We start from the raw sequence: 18,475 nt of genomic DNA on the forward strand, positions 1-18,475 counted from the left end.
AACCTCATATTATAATATCTGATCGTTGTGAGACCAACATTGGTTATAATGGCAGATTCCAGGTGTGAGAGGCATGAGCTGTAAAACGGATATTAAAGGAGTGTGTTTGGGAGGTTTTTGCATAGAGGTCTAGTGATGTGCACAACTGTGGTATCTCGCAGCACAGAGGTACACTCCACTGCTGCTCAGCTTGAGATCCTTAATCGTTAATGTGCAGTTCTCATTTTTCTCTGCACCCCCATCAATCGTTACATTCATTCCAGTCTCCACAGAGCTTTTGCCTAAGTACATGTATCCGAGCAACTGCAATTGTTTCTTTGACTGCTTGTACCAGAGGATTTGGTCATAGCTTTGAATAATGTGTGAGCAGTTGATTTTAACGTCTTCTTCTTTTGTGTAAATGTTAGCTGGAGTCTGGTGTACTTGGTCACTTGAAGAGGAACCTGCTGAACATACATAATTCAAAAGTAAGACAAAATATATAACAATTTAAATACACTTATAACACTAGCACTGTATAATACCAATTTAAAATGCAATTAACATGTTGATGGGATTACCTGAAATTAGAATACATTCAAAATAAATACTTAGGAGTAGAATTATCATGATGTCTTGCTATGAAAGATGTTCTCAGTTGTGCTGATTATTTCCAACTGTCTGATGAAGAAACTGTAATTTAGTGGGAGGAGTCTTAAACAAATCCACACTACTGGTTCAGTGTAAAAGTCACAGATAGCCTGGCATCATATGCCAAGGAGTGTTTCAGGTGCCACAAGCTGTAAGCTGTCAGAATCAAGAGATGGAAATTGGTCTTTGATAGTTAGTGCTTTATCTTTTTGAGAAAATAATACCATGTTAATGTGAATGAAAACAAACAAACAAAAAAGAAAACAAAACACAACAACAAAGATCAGCTTGAATACTTTACACAAAACAAGCTGTTTGTTAAAGCTTATCACATAAGTACAACTTAGCTAATGGATAATGATATATGAAAGAACTGTCACAGTCCTCGGTCTGCAACCCAGTGTTTTGTGTTGCTGGTTTAAGTTTTCCTCTTTGAATTATGGTTTTCTGTTATATTTATTGTTGCTGGTTTCTAGGTTTCTGTTCTGGTTCTGCGCCTCACGTTTTCATGTCTCAGAGTCAAGTCTGCGTCTCTGTGTCTGTCTTGTATTTCCTGTTTTACTTTGGAGTGTCTCACGTCCCGTGTTCAGTGTTTTGAGTTTTGCTTCTGATTTAGTTCAACTGTGTCCACTTGTGTGTTCCATCTCCCAGATTACCTCTTGTCTCCTGTTGTTCGTTGTCAATGTTATCAATCTTCTGTCATTTGTTCTGTGTTCTGTTCTCTAGTTCATAGTTATGCCTTTGTTTGTACATGATTCTAAATTTATGTAACCCAGCAATAAAGCTGCAGTTGAATTTGTATCTGTCTCCGGCGTCTTACAGTAATCTGATCTTTCTGTGACCAACATTGGTTATAATGGCTCATTCCAGGTGTGAGAGGCTGTAATAAACAGATTAAGAAAACATGTTTGACAGGTTTTTGTATTGAGGTGCAGTGATGTGCAGCACTGTGGTAACTAGCAGCACAGAAGTACACTCCACTGCTGCTCAGTTCGAGTTCCTTAATCGTTAATGTGCAGTTCTTGTGCTGCCTTGCATCCCCATCCATTGTTACATTCACTCCAGGTTCTGGATTACTTTTATCATAATACATGTATCCAAGCAATAGTAGCTGTTTCTCTGACTGCTTGTACCAGAGGATTTGGTTATAGCTTGAAATACTGTGTGAGCAGTGGATTTTAGCTTCTTCCCCATTTGTGTAAATATTTGCTGGAGTCTGGTCGACTTGATCACTGTCAGAGGAACCTGCTAAACAGACACCAACCAAAAATAAGACACAATCCATAAGTATAAGCCTTAAAATGATCTAAATTATAAAATACAGATAAACAGATATGCAGGATTATTATAGCATTGCATCCTACTAAAATATAGTGAAGATATTCATGGCTTTACCTGAAACCAAAATACAGATAAACTTAATAGTTAGAAGTAGAATAATCATAATGCCTTTGTATGACAGATGTTCCTAGGTATGGTGATTTCCAATCTTTTTTTTTTTTTTGAGAAAACTCCCTTTTAAGCAAGTCATCACTCAGGAGGTGGAGTCTTATTATATCCTCAGCTTAGTTTTGTTTTCATCACTGTGTCAGCTGTTACCACAAATTCACACAACTGATTCAGCGTAAAAGTCAAAGATATACTGCCACCTTATGACAGGAGGTTTTAAAGCTGCTGTGAGATGAAGAGATGGAAACTGGTGTTTGAGAAGATTATGTTTTGATGAGCAGTAATATGAAGCATGTTATAAGGCAAGATGGATATTTCAATGGCCAAGTCATGTGTTATTGACCAAAAAGGCCAGTTTTTTCATTAGTTAATACCAAACTAAGGGCATGAAGAACCACAAACAAGCTCACTTAAAGGTGGCTGCAGTAAAGGCCTAACAGAGAATCTGAAGCAAGGACATGCAGCATTTGTTTATGCCTATGTAGAGCAGAGGAAAAGGTTTAAAATACTACTTATATTTTAAAGTATCCCTTATCCAATTACCTTTGAACCTCTGAAAATTGGATACTGTGTGTAGAAGAAGACAGTAATTCCTGAACATTTAAAGTAGCACTTTTATTAAACCTCTTGACCTGAATCTGAAAGTCTGAACTTCAATCACAGATTGTTTGATTATAAGATGATGAGATGAGATAGCCTTACTTGTCAGTTGCAGCTGCCCACAACCGAGATGACAGAGCTTGCCGACCATACATATAATACACAAACATCACATTGGGGAGACAGGTCAGGCTAGGCAGCAAGGGAAAAAAAACATCGAACACACTCACATGTACACACAGACAGGTATTCTTTGTTCACACACATGCCTGTTTAAGATGTCATATGTTAATGAAACTATGCATATTCATGTAACCACAATAAAACGAGCACTACGGGAAGTCTAGCTGAGAGTCTGACGGAGTTCAAGTGGACGGAACAACACTTGACCTCAGTTGGCTCTCTGTGCGGGAGATCACACAAAGAGTTCCGCCTGGTGTCTTATGTTTTGCTAGTTGCAGTAGGTTGTCTCGGTTGTTCCAGCAACAGGTTTGTGTTTAGATAAACCTAACGAATGTTCTAAAATATATTGAACATATTCATGTTATTACCTGAAACTCGGATGTTAGGATAGATGCTGAGGAGTAGAATGATCATGATGATCTCACTTGTGTCGATTATTTCTCCCGATGAAGAAGCTATCTCATGCGCAGACTTTCATTCAGCAGGTGGAGTCTTATTATACCCCAAACTTATAATCATAAACATCACTGTGTCTATAACTATTACAGATTCACATTCCTGGTTCAGTATACAATTCTGAGCAAGGATATATGCTGCCACCTTATAAATGAACAATCTACTTGTTATTGTGTTTCCATCTTAATCTATGCTGGTATCTATCTATGTTTTGAAGCTGGTAGGCAGTGTGAGGTCATTAAAAGTCTGGAACTGAGCCAATATTTATTTAGCCAAACAATATAACCAGCAAATTAATGAGCAAAAGTAATAACACAATTTCAATTTACAAAAACCTTTAACTTTAAACTACCATAACATTTTCAACATAGAGTGTTTATCGAGAGAAATGTCTTTTTACTTGTTTAGTTGTATCAGATGATGATCGGGAAAAAAATAAATAAATTTTTAAGTTACAGTAAACTTAAAAAAATGTCACAGACTCAACACAGTGATGTGTAAATGATACATGTGGGGAGGTTGTGTCATTGTTTTTAATAACTGGATATGACAGCTTAACTGTTGTTTTGCTGCTCATGAGGAACTTTCTATTATAGTATCTGATATTTGTGAGACCAACATTGGTTATAATGGCTGACTCCAGGTGTGTGAGGCTGTGAGCTTCAATGCAGATATTAAAAAATGTGTTTGATAGGTTTTTGTATTGAGGTGCAGTGATGTGCAGCACTGTGGTGACTAGCAGCACAGAAGTAGACGCCACTGCTGCTCACTTTGAGATCCTTAATCGTTAATGTGCAGTTCTCTTTTTCATTTGCACCCCCATCCATCGTCACATTCACTCCTGGTTCTAGATTATCCTTGTCATAAAGCATGTATCCGAGAAATTGTAGCTGTTTTTCTGACTGCTTGTACCAGAGGATTCGGTTATAGCCTGAAATACTGTGTGAGCAGTAGATTTTAGCTTCTTTTCCTGTTGTGTAAATATTCGGTGGAGTCTGGTGAACTTTGTCACTGAAAGAAGAAGCTGCTGAAAAGACACGAACCAAAAGTAATACACATTATATAAGAATTATAGAATGCAGCTTAAAGTTATGTCAGTAACATTGTATAATACTGTTCTAAAATATATTGAACATATCGATGATATTACCTGAAACTAGGATATTAGCATAGATGCTGAGGAGTAGAATGATCATGATGATCTCAGTTGTGTTGATTATTTCTTTTCAATGAAGAAACTTTCTCATGAGCAAATGAGCATTCAGCAGGTGGAGTGTCAATATATCCTGAGCTTATTATCATGAACATCACTGTGTCTATAACTATTACAAATTCACACTCCTGGTTCAGTTTAAAATTCTGAGCAAGGATATATGCTGCCACCTTATGAGAGGAAATGTTAAAGGTGCAAGGGGGTGTGAGCAGGCAAGAAAATGATCATGAAGTTGTGTTTTTTGTCTGAATGAACATAAATCTACTTGTTAGTGTGTTTCCATCTTAATCTGTGCTCGTATTTAACTATTGTTAAAGCTGGTCTTTTGTTTAAGGAAGTGTTATTTAAGTTATAAAACAGCTTTAGGTTGTTTACAGTCCAGCACTGAGATGGCATTCATGTAGCGTTACAATATAACCAGCACATTTACAGTTTCCTTTTCTTTGAAAGTTAATAACAGAATTTTTTTTTTCATAAAAAAACCTTTAATGGTAAACTATGTAATCCTGTCATCATAGCATGTATTGAGAGATGTGTGATATGATTAATTTTGTTGTATTACATAACAGAAAAAATAAGTTTTTTGGAAACTGAATATTAAAAAATATTAACTTAAACAGTAAACTTAGAAAAGTGTGATAGACTCAACTCAGCAAGGTGAAAATAATACATGTGGGGAAGTTATTTCATTGCTTTTAACAACAGGGTGTGGCAGCTTAAATGCTGCTCACGGGGAACTTTCTATTATAATATCTGATATTCGTGAGAGCAACATTGGTTTTAATGGCTGATTCCAGGTGGGAGAGGCTTTGAGCTTCAATACAGATATCAAAAAAGTGTTCGGTATGTTTTTGTATTGAGGTGCAGTGATGTGAAGCACTGTGGTAACTAGCAGCACAGAAGTACACTCCACTGCTGCTCACTTTGAGATCCTTGATCGTTAATGTGCAGTTCTCTCCTTTTTCTGCACCCCCATCTATCGTTACATTCACTCCAGTTTCTGGAGTACCTGTGCCATAACGCAGGTATCCAAGTAATTGTAGCTTTTTTTCTGACTGCTTGTACCAGAGGATTTGGTTATAGTCTTGAATACGGTGTGAGCAGTAGATTTCAACTTCTTTTTCTTTTGTGTGAATATTAGGTGGAGTCTGGTCGACTTTATCACTTGAAGAGGAACCTGCTGAACAGACATCAAACAAAAATAAAAACACAATGTATGAAATAGATGAAAAGTTCTGTTAAAAAATGAAGCTTTATGTTGTGACAGTAACATTTTATTTTACTATTATGAAATATATTTATCATCAATGGCATTACCTGAAGCCAGAATATATTTAAAATAGATGCTTAGGAGTAAAATAATCATGATGATTTGCTATGACAGATGTTCCCAGGAACGGTGATTTCCAATCTTTTTTATTCTGAGAAAACTCCCTTTTAAGCAAACCATCATTCAGGAGGTGGAGTCTTATTATATCCACAGCCTAGTTTTGTTTTCATTGTGTCAGCCATGACCACAAATTCACACAACTGATTCAGCGTAAAAGTCAAAGATATACTGCCACCTTATGACAGGAGGTTTTAAAGCTGCTGTGAGACGAAGAGATGGAAACTGGTGTTTGGGAAGATTATGTTTTGATGAGCAGTAATATGAAGCGCTGTTGTAATTTCAAGAGTTTTTCAAGGCAAAGAAATGGGATATTCTTCAATGGCCAAGTCACATGATCTTGACCAAAAAGGCCAGTTTTTTTATTAGTTAATACCAAACTAAGGGCATGAAGAACCACAAACAAGCTCACTTAAAGGTGGCTGCAGTAAAGGCCTAACAGAGAATCTGAAGCAAGGACATGCAGCATTTGTTTATGCCTATGTAGAATAAAGGCAGTCATTGCAAAGGCTTTCAAATTGTACTGAAATTTTAAAGTATCCCTTATCCAGTTAGTTTTGACTCTCTGAAGATACTGTGTATAGAAGAAGACAGTAATTCCTGAACATTTAAAGTAGCACTTTTATTAAACCTCTTGACCTGAATCTGAAAGTCTGAACTTCAATCACAGATTGTTTGATTATAACTCTATTGTAGTGCTGTACAGAGAGAAGAAAACATGTTATTGACTAAACATTTAGATAAGATAGATAACTCTTTATTGTCATTGCACAGTCATACATAGTACAATAGTACAATGAAATTGGAAAACTATCGGCACTACATATAACACAACATGACACGATACGACACATCACAACGCAACATTGACACACATTTATATTCCAAACTGAAACACATGAGATTGTTAGTTGAGATTTAGTTCATGGTAAATTTTGGGTATGTCAGACGTTTTTAATGTTGGAGGTTGCTCTTTATAACAACCAGTTTAAATGTTGCACTGGGGCTCGAAATGAAACTTTTCCCATATCTGATCTTTGTGAGACCAACATTGGTTTTAATGGCTGATTCCAGGTGTGAGGGGTTGTGAGCTTTTAATAGAAATAATTTTTTTAAATGCATCTGGGAGGTATTTGTACTGAGGTTGAATGATCTGCAGCACTGTGGGAGCTCGCAGCACAGAAGTACACTCCACTGCTGCTCAGTTTGAGATCCTACAGATTCTACAGAACTTTTGCCTAAGTACATGTATCCAAGATACGGTAGTTGTTTCTTTGACTGCTGATACCAGAGGATCTGGTAAAAGCTTTGAACATTGTGTGAGCAGTGGATTTTAGCTTCTTCTTCATTTGTGTAAATGTTAGCAGGAGTCTGGTCGACTTGATCACTGAAAGAGGAAGCTGCTGAAAATAGATAATTAAAAAGAAAGAAACAATACATAAGAATTATAAAAGGCAGCTTAAAGTTATGTAAGTAACATTGTATAATACTGTTCTAAAATAAATTAAACATATTCATGGTTTTACCTGAAACTAGGATGTTAGCATAGATGCTGAGGAGTAGAATGATCATGATGATCTCAGTTGTGTCGATTATTTCTATTCAATGAAGAAACTTTCTCATGAGCAAACTGTCATTCAGCAGGTGGAGTCTCATTATATCTTAAGCTTATTATCATAAACATCACTGTGTCAAAAGCTATTACAAATGCACATCTTTGATAGGTATAGAATTTTGAGCAAGGATATATGCTGCCACCTTATGAGAGGAAATGTTAAAGGTTCATGGGGGTGTGAGCAGGCCAGAAAACAATCATGATGTTGTGTTTTCTGACTGAATGAACATAAGTGTGCTTGCTTTTGTGTTTCCATCTTAATCTGTGCTGGTATCTACCTATTTGTTGAAGCTGGTTAGCAGTGTGAGGTCATTAAAAGTCCAGCACTGAGCCAATATTTATTCAGCCATACAATATAACCAGCAAATTAATGAACAAAAGTAATAACACAATTTCATTTCACAAAAACCTTAATTGTAAACTACCATAACACTTTCAACAGAGTTCATTGAGAGAATTATCTTATCACTCATTGGACTGTATTAGATGATAATAGGAAAAAAAAGAGATTTTTTAAAGATGTTAAAAACATTTTAAGTTACAGTAAGGTGAAAGTGATACATGTGGGGAGGTTGTGTCATTGTTTTTAATAACAGGATATGACAGCTTAAATGTTGCTTTGCAGCTCATGAGGAATCTTCTATTATAATATCTGATATTTGTGAGACCAACATTGGTTATAATGGCTGGTTCCAGGTGTGTGAGGCTGTGAGCTTCAATGCAGATATAAAAAATGTGTTTGATAGGTTTTTGTATTGAGGTGCAGTGATGTGCACCACTGTGGTAACTAGCAGCACAGAAGTACACTCCACTGCTGCTCACTTTGAGATCTTTAATTGTTAATGTGCAGTTTTCTTTTTGATTTGCATCCCCGTCCATCGTCACATTCACTCCTGGTTCTGGATTACCCTCGCTATAAAGCATGTATCCGAGAAACTGTAGCTGTTCTTCTGACTGCTTGTACCAGAGGATTTGGTAATAGCCTGAAATACTGTGTGAGCAGTAGATTTTAGCATCTTCTCCTTTTGTGTAAATGTTTGCTGGAGTCTGGTGAACTTGATCACTGAAAGAGGAACCTGCTGAACAGACATTAAACAAAAGTAATACACAGTATATAAGAATTATAAAATTCAGCTTAACCTTATGTCAGTAACATTGTATAATTCTGTTCTAAAATATATTGAACATATTCATGATATTACCCGAAACTAGGATGTTAGGATAGATGCTGAGGAGTAGAATGATCATATTGACTGGACAATCGCAGTTGTGTTGATTATTTCTTTTCAATGAAGAAGCTTTTACATGAGCTGTCATTCAGCAGGTGGAGTCTTATTATATCCCAAGCTTATTATCATAAACATCAGTATGTCAATAACTATTACAAATGCACACTCCTGGTTCAGTATACAATTCTGAGCAAGGATATATACTGCCACCTTATGAGAGGAAATGTTAAAGGTGCAAGGGGGTGTGAACAGGCAAGAAAAAGATCATGAGGTTGCCAGTTTAGCTCAGTGGTTGAGCAGGAAACCAGATGCTGCATGGCCGGAGAGCAGCAGTCCACTGAGTCAATATCTATTCAGCCATACAATATAACCAGCAAATTAATGAACAAAAGTAATTACACAATTTCATTTGTAAAATACCGTAATAAGAGTGTTTATTAAGAGAAATCTCTTTTAACTCATTTAGTTGTATTAGATGATAATAGGGGGGGGGGGGGTTACGATGTTAAAAAATATTTTAAGTTACAGTAAACTTAAAAAAATGTCACAGCATAAAGTTAGTAAGGTGAAAGTGATACATGTGGGGAGGTTGTGTCATTGTTTTTAATAACAGGATATGACAGCTTAAATGTTGCATTGCTGCTCATGAGGAATCTTCTATTATAATATCTGATATTTGTGAGACCAACATTGGTTATAATGGCTGGTTCCAGGTGTGTGAGGCTGTGAGCTTCAATGCAGATATTAAAAAATGTGTTTGACAGGTTTTTGTATTGAGGTGCAGTGATGTGCAGCACTGTGGTAACTAGCAGCACAGAAGTAGACACCACTGCTGCTCACTTTGAGATCCTTAATCGTTAATGTGCAGTTCTTATGTTCTCTTGCATCCCCATCCATCCTCACAGTCACTCCAGTTTCTGGATTACCCCTGTCATCAAGCATGTATCCCAGAAATTGTAGCTGTTTTTCTGACTGCTTGTACCAGAGAATTGTGTAATAGCCTGAAATACTGTGTGAGCAGTAGATTTTTGCTTCGTCTTCTTTTGCGTAAATATTAGGTGGAGTCTGGTGAACTTGGTCACTGAAAGAAGAAGCTGCTGAAAAGATACGAACCAAAAGTAATACACATTATATAAAAATTCTAAAATGCAGCTTAAAGTTATGTCAGTAACATTGTATAATACTGTTCAAAAATATTGTGAACATATTCATGTTATTACCTGAAACTAGGATGTTAGCATAGATGCTGAGGAGTAGAATGATCATGATGATCTCACTTGTGTCGATTATTTCTCCCAATGAAGAATCTTTCTCATGCGCAGACTTTCATTCAGCAGGTGGAGTCTTATTATACCCCAAGCTTATTATCATAAACATCACTGTGTCTATAACTATTACAAAGTCGCACTACTGGTTCAGTATACAATACTGAGCAAGGATATATACTGCCACCTTATGAGAGGAATAGTTAAAGGTGCAAGGGGGGTGTGAGGAGGCAAGAAAATGAAGAAAAAAAATGATGTTGTGTTTTGTAAAGGAATCAACATCAATCTACTTGTTATTGTAATTCCATCTTAATCTATGCTGGTTTTTAACTATTGTTAAAGCTGGTATTTTACCAAAGGTAGTGCTATTTAAGTTATAAAACAACTTAAGATCATTAAAGTCCAGCACTGAGCTGGTATTCATGTAGCTATGCAACATAATCATCAAATTTACAGTTTCCTTTTCTTTAAAAGGAACATTTCTTTAGTTTCTTTAGAAAGTTAATAACACAGTTTCTTTTCACAGAAACCTTAATTGTAAACTACCATAACACCTTGTTAGAGTGTTTATTGAGAGAAATAGCTTATTAATTTGGTTGTATTAGATAACAGAACAATATAATTCTTTTTCAATCACATATTAAGTTACTGGAAACTTTTAAAAGAAAGTCATAGAATCAACTCGGTAAGCTGAAAATGATACATGTGGTCAAGTTATGTCATTGCTTTTTATAACCTGATGTAGCAGGTTAAATATTGCATTGCAACTCACGGGGAACCCTATATTATAATATCTGATATTTGTGAGAGCAACATTGGTTATAATGGCTGACTCCAGGTGTGTGAGGCTGTGAGCTTCAATACAGATATCAAAAAATGTGTTTGATAGGTTTTTGTATTGAGGTGCAGTGATGTGCAGCACTGTGGTAACTAGCAGCACAGAAGTACACTCCACTGCTGCTCACTTTGAGATCTTTGATTGTTATAGTGCAATTCTCTTTTTCATTTGCACCCCCGTCCATCGTCACATTCACTCCAGGCTCTGGAGTGAATGTGCCAAAACGCAGGTATCCAAGCAACTGTAGAGTTTTCTCTGACTGCTTGTACCAGAGTATTTGGTTATAGGTTGGAACACTGTGTGAGCAGTAGATTTTTGCTTCGTCTCCTGTTGTGTAAATATTAGTTGGAGTCTGGTCGACTTGAACACTGGAACCTGCTAAAAAGACATCAAGTAAAAGTTATACACATTATATGAAAATCATAAAATGTAACTTAAAGTTATGTCAGTAACATCGTATAATACTATTCTTAAATATTTTTAAAATATCCATGGTATTACCTGAAACTAGGATGTTAGCATAGATGCTGAGGAGTAGAATGATCATGATGTTCTCTGTTGCGTCGATCATTTCTCATCAATGAAGAAACTTTCTCATGAGCAAATGAGCAATCAGCAGGTGGAGTCTTATTATGTCCTAAGTTTATTATAATGAATATCACTGTGTCAATAACTATTACAAATGCACACTCTTTGCTCAGTATGCGATTCTGAGCAAGGATATATGCTGCCACCTTATTAGAGGAAATGTTAAAGGTGCAAAGGGGTGTGTGCAGGCAAGAAAATGATCATGATGGGATGCCAGTTTAGCTTAGTGAGTAAGCAGGCAACCAGATGCTGCATGTCCAGAGAGCAGCAGCCTGGGTCAGTGTCTAATCTGTGGGTCTTTTCCTGCTTGTCTTCCCCCCTGTTTTCCCATTATCTTCACTGCTTCTATCCAATAAAGGTAAAATGCCGCAAATGATCATGATGTTGTGTTTTCTGACTGAATGAACATCAATCTGCTTGTTATTGCGTTTCCATCTTAATCTATGCTGGTATTTAAATATTGTTAAAGCTGGTCTTTTACTGAAGGTAGTGCTATTTAAGTTATAAAACGGCATAAGAACATTAAAGTACAGCTCTGAGCTGGTATTCATGTAGCTATACAATATAACCCTCAAATTTACAGTTTCCTTTTCTTTAAAAGTCAATAACACAGTTTCTTTTCACAAAAACCTTTAATGGTAAACTACCATAATGCCATCATCATAGAGTGTATTGAGAGAAATGTCTTATCATTAATTTGGTCGTGTCAGTTAACAGAAAAAATAAGTATTTTTTTAATTGGATATTTAAAAAATATTAACTTAAAGAGTAAACTTAGAAAAGTGTCACAAAGACTCAACTCAGCAAGGTGAAAATGATACATGTGGGGAAGTTATGTCATTGCTTTTAATATCAGGATGTGACAGCTTAAATGCTACAATGCTGCTCATCGGGAACCTTGTATTATAATATCTGATATTTGTGAGACCAACATTGGTTATAATGGCTGATTCCAGGTGTTGGCTGCTGTACAGATATTAAAAAAATGTGTTTGATAGGTTTTTGTATTGAGTTGCAGTGATGTGCAGCACTGTGGTAACTAGCAGCACAGAAGTACACTCCACTGCTGCTCACTTTGAGATCCTTGATCGTTAATGTGCAGTTCTCTTCTTTTTCTGCACCCCCGTCCATCGTTACATTCACTCCAGTATCTGGATAACCTTTGCCATAACGCAGGTATCCAAGTAATTGTAGCTGTTTCTCTGACTGCTTATACCAGAGGATTGTGTCATAGTCTTGAATACGGTGTGAGCAGTAGATTTAAACTTCTTCTCCTGTTGTGTAAATATTAGCTGGAGTCTGGTCGACTTTATCACTTGAAGAGGAACCTGCTGAACAGACATCAAACAAAATAAAACACAATGTATAAAATCGATGAAAAGTTCTGTTAAAAAATGAAGCTTTATGTTGTGACAGTAACATTTTATTTTACTATTATGAAATATATTTAACATCAATGGCATTACCTGAAGCCAGAATATATTTAAAATAGATGCTTAGGAGTAAAATAATCATGATTTGCTATGACAGATGTTCCAGGTATGGTGATTTCCAATCTTTTTTATTCTGAGAAAACTCCCTTTTAAGCAAACCATCATTCAGGAGGTGGAGTCTTATTATATCCACAGCCTAGTTTTGTTTTCATTATGTCAGCCATGACCACAAATTCACACAACTGATTCAGCGTAAAAGTCAAAGATATACTGCCACCTTATGACAGGAGGTTTTAAAGCTGCTGTGAGACGAAGAGATGGAAACTGGTGTTTAAAAAAGATTATGTTTTGATGAGCAGTAATATGAAGCGCTGTTGTAATTTCAAGAGTTTTTCAAGGCAATGAAATTGGATATTCTTCAATGGCCAAGTCACGTGATCTTGACCAAAAAGGCCAGTTTTTTGATTAGTTAATACCAAACTAAGGGCATGAAGAACCACAAACAAGCTCACTTAAAGGTGGCTGCAGTAAAGGCCTAACAGAGAATCTGAAGCAAGGACATGCAGCATTTGTTTATGCCTATGTAGAATAAAGGCAGTCATTGCAAAGGCTTTCAAATTGTACTTAAATTTTAAAGTATCCCTTATCCAGTTAGTTTTGACTCTCTGAAAATTGGATACTGTGTATAGAAGAAGACAGTAATTCCTGAACATTTAAAGTAGCACTTTTATTAAACCTCTTGACCTGAATCTGAAAGTCTGAACTTCAATCACAGATTGTTTGATTATAACTCTATTGTAGTGCTGTACAGAGAGAAGAAAAACATGTTATTGACTAAATATTTATATTAAAAACTGAAACACATGAGATTTTTAGTTGAGATTTAGTTCATGGTAAATATTGGGTATGTCAGACGTTTTTAATGTTGGAGGTTGCTCTTTAAAACCTGGAGTTTAAATGTTGCATTGGGGCTCAAAAATGAAACTTTTCCCATATCTGATCTTTGTGAGATCGACATTGGTTTCAATTGCTGATTCCAGGTGTGAGGGGTTGTGAGCTTTCATAGAAATATTTTTTTAAATGCATCTGGGAGGTTTTTGTACTGAGGTGGAATGATCTGCAGCACTGTGGGAGCTCGCAGCACAGAAGTACACTCCACTGCTGCTCAGTTTGAGATCCTTAATCGTTAATGTGCAGTTCTCAGCTTTATTTGCACCCCCATCTATTGTCACATTCACTCCTGTCTCTACAGAACTTTTTCCTAAGTACATGTATCCAAGATACTGTAGTTGTTTCTTTGACTGCTGATACCAGAGGATCTGGTAAAAGCTTTGAACATTGTGTGAGCAGTGGATTTTAGCTTCTTCTCCATTTGTGTAAATGTTAGCAGGAGTCTGGTCGACTTGATCACCGAAAGAGGAAGCTGCTGAAAATAGATAATTAAAAAGAAAGAAACAATACATAAGAATCATAAAAGGCAGCTTAAAGTTATGTAAGTAACATTGTATAATACTGTTCTAAAATAAATTAAACATATTCATGGTTATACCTGAAACTAGGATGTTAGCATAGATGCTGAGGAGTAGAATGATCATGATGATCTCAGTTGTGTCGATTATTTCTCATCAATGAAGAAACTTTCTCATGAGCAAACTGTCATTCAGCAGGTGGAGTCTCCTTATATCTTAAGCTTATTATCATAAACATCACTGTGTCAAAAACTATTACAAATGCACATCTTTGATCGGTATAGAATTCTGAGCAAGGTTATATGCTGCCACCTTATGAGAGGAAATGTTAAAGGTGCAAAGGGGTGTGAGTAGGCCAGAAAACAATCATGATGTTGTGTTTTCTGACTGAATGAACATAAGTGTGCTTGCTTTTGTGTTTCCATCTTAATCTGTGCTGGTATCTACCTATTTGTTGAAACTGTTAAGCAGTGTGAGGTCATTAAAAGTCCAGCACTGAGCCAATATTTATTCAGCCATACAATATAACCAGCAAATTAATGAACAAAAGTAATAACACAATTTCATTTCACAAAAACCTTAATTGTAAACTACCATAACACTTTCAACAGAGTTCATTGAGAGAATTATCTTATCGCTCATTGGACTGTATTAGATGATAATAGGAAAAAAAGAGATTTTTTTAAGATGTTAAAAACATTTTAAGTTACAGTAAGGTGAAAGTGATACATGTGGGGAGGTTGTGTCATTGTTTTTAATAACAGGATATGACAGCTTAAATGTTGCTTTGCTGCTCATGAGGAATCTTCTATTATAATATCTGATATTTGTGAGACCAACATTGGTTAAAATGGCTGACTCCAGGTGTGTGAGGCTGTGAGCTTCAATGCAGATATCAAAAAATGTGTTTGATAGGTTTTTGTATTGAGGTGCAGTGATGTGCACCACTGTGGTAACCAGCAGCACAGAAGTACACTCCACTGCTGCTCACTTTGAGATCCTTAATCGTTAATGTGCAGTTTTCTTTTTGATTTGCATCCCCGTCCATTGTTACATTCACTCCTGGTTCTGGATTACCCTCTTTATAAAGCATGTATCCGAGAAACTGTAGCTGTTCTTCTGACTGCTTGTACCAGAGGATTTGGTAATAGCCTGAAATACTGTGTGAGCAGTAGATTTTTGCTTCGTCTCCTTTTGTGTAAATGTTTGCTGGAGTCTGGTAGACTTGGTCACTGAAGGAGGAACCTGCTGAAAAGACATCAAACAAAAGTAATACACAGCATATAAAAATTATAAAATTCAGCTTAACCTTATGTCAGTAACATTGTATAATACTGTTCTAAAATATATTGAACATATTCATGATATTACCCGAAACTAGGATGTTAGGATAGATGCTGAGGAGTAGAATGATCATATTGACTGGATAATCTCAGTTGTGTTGATTATTTCTTTTCAATGAAGAATCTTTCACATGAGCTTTCATTCAGCAGGTGGAGTCTTATTATATCCTGAGCTTATTATCATAAACATCAGTATGTCAATAACTGTTACAAATTCACACTCCTGGTTCAGTATACAATTCTGAGCAAGGATATATACTGCCACCTTATGAGAGGAAATGTTAAAGGTGCAAGGGGGTGTGAACAGGCAAGAAAAAGATCATGAGGTTGCCAGTTTAGCTCAGTGGGTGAGCAGGCAACCAGATGCTTCATGGCTGGAGAGCAGCAGTCCACTGAATCAATATTTATTTAGCCATAAAATATAACCAGCAAATTAATGAACAAAAGTAATTACACAATTTCATTTGTAAAATACCGTAATAGTAGTGTTTACTAAGAGAAATCTCTTTTAAGTCATTTGGTCGTATTAGATGATAATGGGGGGGGGAGGGTTTTTTTTACGATGTTAAAAAATATTTTAAGTTGCAGTAAACTTGACAATGATACATGTGGGGAGGTTGTGTCATTGTTTTTAATAACAGGATATGACAGCTTGAATGTTGCATTGCTGCTCATGAGGAATCTTCTATTATAATATCTGATATTTGTGAGACCAACATTGGTTATAATGGCTGATTCCAGGTGTGTGAGGCTGTGAGCTTCTATACAGATATTAAAAAATGTGTTTGATGGGTTTTTGTATTGAGGTGCAGTGATGTGCACGACTGTGGTAACTAGCAGCACAGAAGTAGACGCCACTGCTGCTCACTTTGAGATCCTTAATCGTTAATGTGCAGTTCTTATGTTGTCTTGCATCCCCATCCATCGTCACATTCACTCCAGTTTCTGGATTACCCTTGTCATCAAGCATGTATCCGAGAAATTGTAGCTGTTCTTCTGACTGCTTGTACCAGAGAATTGTATAATAGCCTGAAATACTGTGTGAGCAGTAGATTTTTGCTTCGTCTTCTTTTGTGTAAATATTAGGTGGAGTCTGGTGAACTTGGTCACTGAACGAGGAAGCTGCTGAACAGACACAAAACAAAAGTAATAAACATTATATAAAAATTCTAAAATTCAGCTTAAAGTTATGTCAGTAACATCGTATAATCTATTCTAAAATATTTTGAAAATATCGATGGTATTACCTGAAACTAGGATGTTAGCATAGATGCTGAGGAGTAGAATGATCATGATGATCTCACTTGTGTCGATTATTTCTCCCAATGAAGAAACTTTCTCATGCGCAGACTTTCATTCAGCAGGTGGAGTCTTATTATACCCCAAGGTTATTATCATAAACATCACTGTGTCTATAACTATTACAAAGTCGCACTCCTGGTTCAGTATACAATTCTGAGCAAGGATATATACTGCCACCTTATGAGAGAAAGTGTTAAAGGTGCAAGGGGGTGTGAGGAGGTAAGAAAATGAAGAAAATGATCATGATGTTGTGTTTTCTGACTGAATGAACATCAATCTACTTGTTATTCTAATTCCATCTTAATCTATGCTGGTATTTAACTACTGTTAAAGCTGGCATTTTACCAAAGGTAGTGCTATTTAAGTTATAAAACAACTTAAGATCAGTAAAGTCCAGCACTGAGCTGGTATTCATGTAGCTATACAACATAATCATCAAATTTACAGTTTCTTTAGAAAGTTAATAACACAGTTTCTTTTCACAGAAACCTTAATTGTAAACTACCATAACACCTTCTTCACAGAGTGCTTATTGAGAGAAATAGCTTATTAATTTGGTTGTATTAGATTACAGAACAATATAATTATTTTTCAATCAGATATTTAGTTACTGGAAACTTTAAAAAAAAAAGTTATGCCATTGCTTTTTATAACCTGATGTAGCCGGTTAAATATTGCATTGCTACTCACGGGGAACCCTATATAATAATATCTGATATTTGTGAGAGCAACATTGGTTATAATGGCTGACTCCAGGTGTGTGAGGCTGTGAGCTTCAATACAGATATCAAAAAATTTGTTTGATAGGTTTTTGTATTGAGGTGCAGTGATGTGAAGCACTGTGGTAACTAGCAGCACAGAAGTACACTCCACTGCTGCTCACTTTGAGATCTTTGATTGTTAAAGTGCAAGTCTCTTTTTCATTTGCACCCCCGTCCATCGTCACATTCGCTCCCGTCTCTGGAGTAACTGTGCCAAAACGCAGGTATCCAAGCAATTGTAGAGTTTTCTCTGACTGCTTGTACCAGAGGATTTGGTTGTAGGTTGGAATACTGTGTGAGCAGTTGATTTTAGCATCTCCTCCTGTTGTGTAAATATTAGTTGGAGTCTGGTAGACTTGAACACTGGAACCTGCTGAAAAGACATCAAGTAAAAGTTTTACACATTATATGAAAATGATAAAATGCAATTTAAAGTTATGTCAGTAACATCGTATAATACTATTCTAAAATATTTTGAAAATATCGATGGTATTACCTGAAACTAGGATGTTAGCATAGATGCTGAGGAGTAGAATGATCATGATGATCTCACTTGTGTCGATTATTTCTCATCAATGAAGAAACTTTCTCATGAGCAAACTGTCATTCAGCAGGTGGATCCTTATTATGTCCTAAGTTTATTATAATGAATATCACTGTGTCAAAAACTATTACAAATGCACTCTCTTTGCTCAGTGTGCGATTCTGAGCAAG

At 36.1% G+C, this 18,475-nt stretch overlaps 1 protein-coding gene and 1 long non-coding RNA gene across 3 annotated transcripts in view; both read right to left on the bottom strand.

The window, feature by feature from the left end:
* Positions 1–18,475, bottom strand: part of LOC100696704 (immunoglobulin lambda-1 light chain) — a 131,616-nt gene that overhangs the window by 88,497 nt on the left and 24,644 nt on the right. The gene's annotated exons all lie outside the window — the stretch shown is intronic.
* Positions 6,730–8,934, bottom strand: LOC112843083 (uncharacterized). 2 transcript variants are annotated; one of them, XR_003215197.1, is made up of 3 exons: positions 8,736–8,934; positions 7,445–8,609; positions 6,730–7,318 (listed from the first exon to the last, which is right to left on the bottom strand). It is a non-coding gene; the product is annotated as an uncharacterized LOC112843083 (long non-coding RNA). The 2 variants fall into 2 exon arrangements; XR_003215196.1 differs by having other exon boundaries at positions 6,730–7,321.

This window comes from Oreochromis niloticus, linkage group LG19 (assembly GCF_001858045.2).
Source record: "Oreochromis niloticus isolate F11D_XX linkage group LG19, O_niloticus_UMD_NMBU, whole genome shotgun sequence".
Taxonomy (NCBI): domain Eukaryota; kingdom Metazoa; phylum Chordata; class Actinopteri; order Cichliformes; family Cichlidae; genus Oreochromis; species Oreochromis niloticus.